Consider the following 8190-nt stretch of genomic DNA (forward strand, 5'->3'; position numbering starts at 1 on the left):
GGGCCTGAGCATTGTCCCTGAGCCTCTCTGTGCTCAAGGCTAGTGTTTTACTGCTTGAGCCACAGCACCACTTCCGGCTTTTTCTGTTTATGTGGTACTCAGGGCTTCATGCATGCTAGGCAAGCAGTCTACCACTAAGCCACATCCCCAGCCCAACTGCCTTCTTTTAAAAGGAGTTATACAATACACATTCCCATCAATAAGGTCTAAGAAACAGGCATTTGGAAGGAATTTTAATTCCTTCATTTTTCAGTTTCCCACCTTGTCTTTTGTGAGGTGATACAGCTTTCTATCAAAACCAAACCAACCCTCAATCAGAGTCAGCGCTAGAAGTAAGGTCTTCAACACACAAGTCCATGGTTCTTTCCACATCACCCACGCTCATCACTTAAAGAGTCTAGATAATGGGAAACCATGTTTTACAACTGAACCATGTGAGAATCTTCCACTTGGCGCCAAGGCTATGTGTACCAAAAGCATCAGCAGAGGGACCAGCCGCACAGCCCACAAAAGCTCGGTTCATGCACCCCTTTAAGAACACTGAGCTAGGAGCCAGGGACAACACCCTACTACCCATTCTTACCCACTGCTTACAACCCAGGGAGCAATGACAGCATTTACATGCTAGAGATTTAACCCACGACTTGAAAAAAAAAATCTAGCTAAATAGCCACTATCAGCCCCCCCTCCTCCCCGCCATACACCTTCCGCCTTTTTTTAAACATGGCCTAGGGCTTGAGCTCTCACATCCAACCCTGTGTGGAACAGACCTCAACTCCACAGAGGAATAACTCGGGAAAAGCTATGTAACTCGCCCAAGGTCACAAAGTTTCTAGGCAGAGTTAGGATTTTAACTCTGCCAATTTCCAAAGCTCTAGTTCTTCCTGTGACCCATCCCAACTCTTCCCAGCCTTAAGAATAGGGTTCTGGCTGGGTACTGGTGGCTCATGACTGTAATCCTAGCTACTCAGGAGGCTGAGATCTGAAGATCACAGTTCAAAGCCAGACAGGGCAGGAAAGTCCGTGAGACTCCTATCTCCAATAAACCACAAGAAAACCGGAAGAACGGGGTTCTGTGAATTGCAGGAACCCTGCTGCCCAGAGGGACTGCCCAGATTCTAGTCTGTTGTCAGCAGTGGACCTAAGCCCAAGGGCTCAGCACACCAAGGGTTAAAAGCCAAGAGGCACAGTCTCTCTAAGGCTGCACAAAGGGAAAATGTACTTCCTGCCCCTGCGGGTAGAGATGCTTGTTTTATGCTCAGTAAATTAGGACGTTTGTTTAATTAAGAGGACACACAGATTTTGTTATTCTAAATATTTTTGGAACATGATGCTTGGGAGGAAGCTGTCAAGGCAAGTGATTTTTTTTCCCCTCTGCTTCGGGTTTCTATTTCTTTCTCCCCAGCAAGAGAAGGAAAACAACAGCCAACCCCTCCTCTCCCTTTGAAATAAAGATGTCAAGCTGGTAAGGGCTGTCTTAAGTACTTTATTGAAGGATTAGGGAGAAGAGGAAGTGAAGAAAGCTCCCAGCCGGGTTTCTAGCCATACCCTACCAGGCTGCAAACAATGCTGCATTTTTAGAGTGTGCTTTCCTTCTTTTAAAGAGCTAACAGATCCTTGTTTTGTTTTTTCAGGAGCCAGAACAGGCAAAAGGCAGGCTGCGATTAACATGTGTCCCTCATCCTACAAGAGAGAAGCTGTCCCATCTCCAACCCCTTGGGTTAAAAAGTTTAAAAATAAAACAAGGACCCCCCCCCCCCGCCCTTTTCTCTCTCCGGTACCCTTCAGACAAGCAGCCCCACGGAGAACACCTCTCATCTGCCCTTCCCCCAGGGCTGGATTTAACTCCCCAGGCAGAGCCTGCCAACCTGGCTGGCAGGGTACCTGGATCTGCCCACCTGCACTGCCCAGACTTGCTGAGTTTGAAGAGTGAAGTTCTTTGGTGTCACCCCGTAGCCATCTGGGGGCACGCTGGCTCTCAAATTACCCTGCGCAATCTCTTGACGTTTTTTAATTACCCCCCAATTATCCATTAAATGACTCCTCACTTTCCAACACCACATGTTTGCCTCAGTGGGCCAAACCTGCCACATGCTCCTTCCTTGCCCCAACAGCAGTGGCCTCCTCAACCTCAGAAATCCTCCAGTCCTTTGTCTGTGGCATCTTGGGACACACATCACAGGCTGCCTTTGTATCTCAGGCACCCTGCCTTTGTCGCCCCTTCAAGCCTGCAAACTTCCTGGGGGCAGAGGCCTCCAGGATCTCCCAGGAGAGGCTGGCTCCTTCCTTCAGTCCTGTGACTCACAGTGCCTTTCTGGGGTCTCTGTCATCTCCACCTCACCTTACAGGCATCTGCAGATTTGTCTCCGCTCTCCCCTAAGTGCCCATGGCAGGGCCTAGGTCTTACTCAACTCACACCCCCCTCCACCCCCCCTCCCCACACACCACCTGGCAAAGTCCCTGGCACAGAGAAGCCAGTTAAATATTTGCTCAATTACACATCTGTATGCCCTCCTCCCCCCACCCATAGCAAGCTTGTATATTAATTGGCTAATATTAATTGAGAGTGATTGTCTAAACAAGCCCTCAAGCAGCTGCCCTCCTTTCTCAAAAGGGACTACAGCCATTAGGTGAATTTACCCGGTCCGACTCCAGACAGTGGAATCAGAAATGACCACAATGTTGCACCACGCAAGAAGGAGCTAAGACGTTTCCACTTGAAGTTACTCAACAGTTACTTTGAAATCCACGTAAACCCAGAAAAGCGCGCAGCGAACAGAGAAGTGCGGGGCCAGGGGCCGGCGGAGGGAACCGCCCCGTCTCGGGGACCAGGGACTTCCCAGGAACCTTCTCCCCACAACGCTGGGCGGGGCTGCAGGCAGCACCCCGGCATTCACCCTGGCCCCAGCTTTGGGACAGCCCGCCAGCTCGTCCTGGAGGGCACAGACTCGGTTTCGGTTTGAAACTGCGGCGCCCCAAGGTGTGTGTCCGGGTGGGGGGGGGGGTGTAGGAGGGAGGAGAGTGCAGTTCTGCCCTAGGCGTGGCTCCGGGACGGGATGGAGTGCGGACCCTGGCACCGGGGAAGGGAGGGGTGTAGAAGAATCCTGCCTGTGGCCCAAACAGGAAAGAGGCACTAGCCCAGGAGGTCAGGTCCTAAAGGCAGGGCCAGCTCTCCTCCGAGCCGGGCGGCCGAGGGTGCGGTGGAATCAGGTGCACACCCGAGCGGGCCCAGGTACACGCGCCCCGGGCCTCCCTCCTGCGGGGACCCGAGAGGAAGGAGTGCGGAGGTAGGAGCGGGTCCCTCCATCGCTCCGCGCGACCCGGATCTCGCCAGGTCCCCCTTCCCCAGGCACCTACCACACCTCTCCCCGCCCCCTGCGCCCCGACAGAGGGCGGCCGGGAGAACGAGGAAGTCGCCGGCGGAGGGCGGAAACCCAGCCGGGCGCAATGTCTGCGGCGGATGGTCGGATTCTGACTCAGGAGGACGCCCTGACAGCTGCCAAACGGTCCCCGGTTACCCGTTACCTCTGCTTCCAAAACGCCCGGACGCTCACGAAGGGGCTGCTGCCCCGACCTCCCGATTTTATCCTCGCCGGTTCGCTTGGGTCCCGAGGACCGCGGCTCCCCGGAAGGGGTTAAAAAGTTTGCCCAACTCGGCCCCGGCCCCGGCTGCAGAGGGAGGCCGGGCTCCCCGGTGCCCGGCCGGCGGAATGCGCCCGGGCGCGGGGTGGGGGTGGCGTCCGGGGCTGCCCGAGGCCTCGCTCCCGGCTGCGCCCGCCCCGAGCGCCCGCGCCGGGTCCCAGGACTCCGGGGTGAAAGGTTGCGGCGCTCGGGCTGCAGCGGCCGGCGTTCGCGCCCGCCCGCCCGCGCCCCGGCCCGACGCGCCGAGGCGGGCGAACACTTGTCGGCCCGCCGGCCCCCGACGTCGAGCGTCGCCGCCGCGGCCGGCCTCTCCGCTCCGGGCGGGACCTGCGCCGGTGGGGCTCGCTCACCTGAACCTGGATCTGCCCGGGAAAAGAGGCGCTGCTGCTCCAAAAGAAAAGAAGAACAAGAAGAAGACGGTTTCTCGAACGCTCGGGCGGCGGCGGGGTGGGGCGAGCACGCGAGGCGGGAGCCGCAGCAGGTCAGCCTCGCTCAGCCTTCCGTGCCCTGCCCAGGAACCGCGGTGATCTGCGCGCCTCACCGCACCCAGCTCCGCGGCTCGCTGCCTTCCCGCCCCGCCCTTACCAGAGGCGGGCCTGATTCAAGCCGGGGGGGGGAAGGGGGGGCCTAACTCTAACACCCGCCCTCTATTCTGCTTTACCCAATCACTTTTCTGGTATCCTTGACTGACGGACACCTTATCCTCTGGTAATGCTGAGAGGCGGAGCCGCTGAAGCCAAAAGGGTGGGATTCGCCATCCCCACCCGCCCCCACCCTCCACCCACCCCACCTTCCCCCGCGCTTCCTAGGCGGGAGCTCCGCCTACTAGGGCGGGTCCAACGGACACCCAGGTTCCAGGACGAGAATTGACGTAAGCAGTCGCCAATCCTGAGTGGACAGTTTGGGGTGCGACGGGCTCTGAGTCCGGGTGGCGGTGCTTTGCCAGGATGCGAGCGAGGCCGGCGGGAGCCGACTGGGAAGGTCCCGGGGCACCGACACTCCGCCCCGCGAGCTGTGTTTTCCCTACGCCCTGTCCTACCAGAAGAACAGACATTAAGTACCATATATGGGAAAAGTGGTATTTTACAAAATTCTGCGGCTGTGGGGGCGGGCACGGCCTCAGCCCTGCATTCCGTGGAGGCGTCCTGCGCTGGTTTTGGACCCTGTCTCTTCCGAGGGTGCTCCCGGCTGTCTTGCAGCAGCCTCCGGGCCTTTGCTCTGGCTGTGCCCACTGCCTCACCTTTCAGACACTCATTTATAAGATTCCTTTTTTTGAAAAAAAAAATCGTTTTTTTATTTTTTAGGTAGGCAGATTGCACCTATTTAGGTTACTGTCTACAAGAGGATAGAATTCCTTTCATCCATCAGTAAATTTGGGTGTGAAGCTAGCAAGAAATCTACAACTTGCAAAAGTCAGCTGTCCACCCAATTTTCTCTGCTGCTAGCAGATACTATCTCATCATTATATATTGAAGTATCATATATAATGAATTCCTTTCCATTATATCCATTGATCTTTCATTCAGGCTGGAGGTGAGGCTCCAGGGCTGGAAAACTTGTCTAGCAAGAGAAAGGCCCTGAGTTCAAATTCCTAAAGCACCACCAAAGAGAAAGGAACCAATTGGTCTTTTTGTGTGTTCCTGTGCCAATTGCACAATGCTTCAACAATGGTAGCTTTATTTTAGTTCTCTGAAGGCAAATTTCTCATTACCCTCTTGTATCCTAACATTGTTAACTAAAACTATCCTTCTAAATGAACTTCAGAAAACATTTAGTCTTAAGACAAAAGACATAGAAAACAGATTTTTGCAGCCCAAGTAACAGTATCAAAAATGTATAAAGATCAAACTGTATAAAGCTCCAAATCCTCAAAACTAAAATGACTCAAAGTTGTCAGACTTGTGGCTAATGCCTAAAAGCCAGATCTGGGGAGACTGAGGCAGGAGAATCAAAAGTTCAATAGCTTGGACTACATGTGACTTTCCATTTTAATTAAAATTAAATTTTTAAATAACTCTAGGAAATGGTAATTCAAAAAGACAAAATATAAGTAACCAATAATTAGGAAAAAATGATTATCAGAAGAGCAAACAAAACATGGAATGCCATTTTTGACCGAAGAAGTTCACAAGTAATAATAATAAGAATGTTCAGTCCTAGCAGGGCTCACACAACCCCAGCTACTCAAGGATGAGATCTGAAGATAGAAGTTAGAGCTAGACTGAGCAGACAAATCCAAGAGACTCTTACCTCCAATTAACCAGCAGCAAAAAGCCAAAATGAACATATTTGGTAGAATACCAGCTAGTAGAGAAAAAGCCAAGCAAGCCAGATGCCAGTGGCTCACATCTGTACTCCTAGGTACTTAGGAAGCTGAGCTCCAAGGATTAGGGTTCCAGCCAGCCCAGGCAGGAAAATGTTTGAGGCTCTAATCTCCAATTAATTACCAAAAACCTGGAAATGGCACTGTGATTCAAAGTGGTAGAACAGGGGCTGGGAAGGTGGCTCAGTGGTAGAGTGCTTGCCTTGCATGCCTGGGGCCCTGGGTTTGATTCTCAGCACCACGTAAGCAAAAAGAAAAAAGCCGGAAGTGGTGCTGTGGCTCAAATGGTAGAGCGCCAGCCTTGAGCTGAAGAGCTGAGGGACAGCGCCCAGGCCCAGAGTTCAGGCCCCACGACCTGACCCCCCCCCCAAAAAAGTGGTAGAACACTAGCCCTTAGCAGCAAAGCTTGGGGACAGTGCCCAGGCCTTAAGTTCAAGCCACATTACTGACACAAAAAGAAAAGGCCCAAGGAAGAGCTCAAGTACCTGAGTTCAAGTCCCATTACTGCAATAGAGAGAGAGAGAGAGAGCACAAGCCTAGTCTTTGCCAGACTTGATCAATTCTGAGAATTTATCCTTAAAAAGTAATTGGAAACATACACAGTCATGAATTTGGAAATTTTCTTTGCATCATTGCCTATAGTCACTAAACACTGGAAATACACAACAAATTATCAGAGACTGAATGAATAAATTTTGATAGATCTGTATATTGAAAAACAGCTATACGATTTTTATATATGTATGTATTTACACGTTTAAAATATTTTAAGTGTTCTGGGGATGTAGCTCAAGTGATAGTGCGCTTACCACACATGAAGTTCGTTTCTATTCACTGATGGTTTTATCTTTGCTTGTCTGTTTCTAACACATTTATCACTTGCATGATATTTTCCAAATAGAAGAAAAATATCCCTATATTTTTCTTGCCCCTCTAGGCCCCTGCTTCCATACCATCTTGCATTATTTCTGTCTCACTAAGCTCACATGCTAGGTTTTATTGGTTTGAGTGTTTTGGGTTTTGCCAGTCTTGGGGCTTGAATGCAGGGCCTAGGCCCTGTCCTTGTGCTTCTTTCTTTCTCTTTCTTTATTTCTTTCTTTCTTTCTTTCTTTCTTTCTTTCTTTTCTTTCTTTCTTTCTTTCTTTCTTTCTTTCTTTCTTTCTTTCTTTCTTTCTTTCTTCAACTATAGCACTCTACCAGTTGAGCCACAGCTCTACTTCTGATTTTTTGGTTATTCATAGGATATAAGTGTCTCACAGACTTCTCTGCCCAGGCTGCCTTCAAATTGGGATCCTCATATCTCAGCCTCCTGAATAGCCACTGGCTCATGATGTTGACTGTTCTGCTCAAGGTTGGTACTCTACCACTTGAGGAAGGATTACAGGCATGAGCCATTGGTACCCAGTTTGGTTGGTATTGAAAGAACTAGATAGTTCAGAAATAGGGATAGGAGGGAGAGATTATACTGAAAGAAAAAGTTACATCTCTTCAACTTCAGCTCATGTAACTGTACATGAATTCAAGTGGATGAATTTTAAATAGGAAACTATATGCTACAAATTCAAATACAGATAAAAAAATTAACATATATTCTTTTTATTTTTTTGGTAGTGTTGGGGGAGGAACCCAGGGCCGCCTCCATGCTGGGCAAAGACTCTATCAATAGCTACACTCTAAACTCTAATTTATTTTTTTTTTTTTTTGGTTGTGGGGCTTGAACTCTGGGCCTGACGCTGTCCCTGCATTCTTCAGCTCAAGGTGAGTGCTCTACCTCTTGAACCACAGCAACACTTCCAGTTTCCTAGTGGTTTATTGGAGATCAGAGTCACACAGACTTTTCTGCCCAGGCTGGCTTTGAACCAGGATCCTCAGATCTCAGCCTCCTGAGTAGCTAGGATTACAGGCATGAGCCACCAGTGCCCGGCTAAACTCTAATTGTTAACTTAGAAAAAAAATGGATAAGGAAAAACATCTGAACTGCCCATAATTCTGTGACCCAGGCCCAAGGTTCTTGGCCTATTTGCTGTTGTTCAACTCCCTTCTCAAGTGCAGGGCACTCTGCCTACGCCAAGCCCCCACCACCCTGCTTGTTTTCAGACCCATTCTGTCTGCACACCTGACTTCCTGCTCTGCTCAGGTTTCCACTCAATGTCAATGGTCTCCCTTCTCCACCCTCCCACCCTCACCCCTACCCCCCCACTCCTTCCTCAAGCCATACCTCCTTT

General features: G+C 50.7%; 1 protein-coding gene across 1 annotated transcript in view; it reads right to left on the reverse strand.

Moving 5' to 3' along the window:
• The window catches only part of LOC138821988 (myosin-9), a 94665-nt gene extending 90485 nt beyond the window's left edge, over positions 1–4180 (reverse strand). The window contains exon 1 of the mRNA XM_070014494.1: positions 3993–4180. The gene's annotated coding sequence lies outside the window, so the exon portion shown is untranslated. The remainder of the gene's footprint in view (positions 1–3992) is intronic.
• Between the last annotated feature and the right edge of the window lie 4010 nt (positions 4181–8190).

Source organism: Dipodomys merriami, unplaced genomic scaffold, assembly GCF_024711535.1.
Source record: "Dipodomys merriami isolate MVZ:Mamm:240054 unplaced genomic scaffold, mDipMer1.0.p SCAF_97, whole genome shotgun sequence".
NCBI classification, from domain to species: Eukaryota; Metazoa; Chordata; class Mammalia; order Rodentia; family Heteromyidae; genus Dipodomys; species Dipodomys merriami.